Source organism: Dioscorea cayenensis, chromosome 1, assembly GCF_009730915.1.
Source record: "Dioscorea cayenensis subsp. rotundata cultivar TDr96_F1 chromosome 1, TDr96_F1_v2_PseudoChromosome.rev07_lg8_w22 25.fasta, whole genome shotgun sequence".
Classification (NCBI taxonomy): Eukaryota; Viridiplantae; Streptophyta; class Magnoliopsida; order Dioscoreales; family Dioscoreaceae; genus Dioscorea; species Dioscorea cayenensis.
Window position 1 is genome coordinate 17511918 of NC_052471.1, and position 1800 is coordinate 17513717.

Genomic DNA, 1800 nt, shown 5'->3' on the forward strand with positions numbered 1-1800 from the left:
AATCCGTGTTGTGGGCACTTTCTCAGGAGCTCCTTGAACCTTTCCCATATCACAAATAGAGACTCCAATTCTGATAGTACAAAAGATGAGATCTCATTCCTAAGCTTTGCAGATTTTCCAGAAGGTAAATAACGGGCTAGAAAAGCTTCTACCATCTCCTCCCATGTAGTAATCTAGGCTCTAGGTAATGAGTGTAGCCACTGCTTTGCTCTCCCTTTTAGGAAAAATGGAAAGGCTCTCAACTTGATGGCATCATCCGTCACACCATTTATCTTGAGCATATCACACACCTTGAGAAAGTTCTCTATATGACTGTTTGGATCCTCATCGGCCAGACCATTGAACTGTAGAGATTGCTGCAACATGTGGATGAATGCCGGCTTTAGCTTGAAATTCTAAGCTGTAATTGGGGGTCGCACAAAACTCGATTGTGTGCCCAAAACTGAGGGTCTAGCATAATGAGAGAGTGCACGACTGAACAAGTAGACTTTGTGGGCAACTTGGGAAGGGTATAAGGTAATCCTTGACAATACTCCCCGCAAGTGCACGGAGTTGTCGAAGTAATAAATCCCATGTGAGTGGGGTATCGTATCCACAGGGAAAAGGGAATAAAAATACTTAATTTTCTTCTTAACTATATGAAAGATAAATTGTGATATGTGTTACAAGATTCAATTCTCAGAAGTAAAGCAACCCGAAAGAGAGCAAAACTAAAGGAGAAGATAAGGCAATCGATAAAGATGGGGTACCCGGGTATCGATCCGCCTAGAAAAATCATTTCAAGTGCAAGAACTCTTTATTATGCTTCTTAACTAATGCAATGGGGAGTCAGGGACATCCTTTTCATGGTCCTGAATCTAGGGTTAACCAAGCCTAATCCTCTATATGTCCAGGAGGAGAGGTTGAACAACCTCTCAACCTCGCACTCGTAGAAGGATTGCATTAAGCTATGGGGATTCCAAGTGATAAATCTCTTCCTGATTGTAGACCTAACCCTTTGGTTCAGAAGAAAGGTCGCTAACCACGATTAAGCCCTAGATGCTAAAATCACCTCAACGCTTCACTCTGTTGCACTCGCAACTAAGCCCCAGCGGAGGGTCATCCCTTAGCTCATTTGCTCTATTATGGGCTCAAAGAACTCGAGGAACAGAGGTAGAATCTATCACACGGGAAGGGAAAGGGGGCGCTCATGTACCTCTCGACTCACCCTCTCAACCCTCTCCAATAAAGCTTTGTCTAACTCTCGTGGTGTGTCACTCACTCACAAGGGTTACCACATGAACTCTCAACCTTAGTGTCACTCTAAGGGAGTACTCAAACAATCAAACATTCAAGATTGGAACTCATAATAACATCTGTTAATTAAAAGCATAATAAAGAGATTCAATGAAACTAATACATGCTAGGGTTCACAAATACCCAAGTACCCACTAGGGGTTTAGCTCTCCATGGAGCACAATACAAATGATAATGAAATCAAATGTAAAAGAAAGTAATCCATAGGAAAAACTCCATCGATATTTGTGGTGATGGTCTTGTGGAGAGTCCTCTACTTGTCGCAAGATCTCCTTGTCCGGATAAGATACACCTCGTAAATCAATCCGACGGAGGCTCCCTTACCAACCTTCTTCCAAAGAGATGACGATATCGGAGCCGTAGAACCTCTCTAAATCCCTAGCCAACACCTATCAAAATCCTAGCCGCATCCCTCTCTCAAGTTAGGGAAAAGATGGAGAAAAGAATCCTGAAATCGGGGTTGCAATCGGCGTTAAATAGAGTTGGAATCGGGATTCCACACGC

The 1800-nt window shown here is 43.0% G+C and overlaps 1 non-coding gene across 1 annotated transcript; it reads left to right on the forward strand.

Moving 5' to 3' along the window:
- Window positions 1–107, forward strand: LOC120266990. The gene has a single exon (XR_005538348.1). It is a non-coding gene; the product is annotated as a small nucleolar RNA R71 (small nucleolar RNA).
- The last annotated feature ends 1693 nt before the right edge of the window (window positions 108–1800 follow it).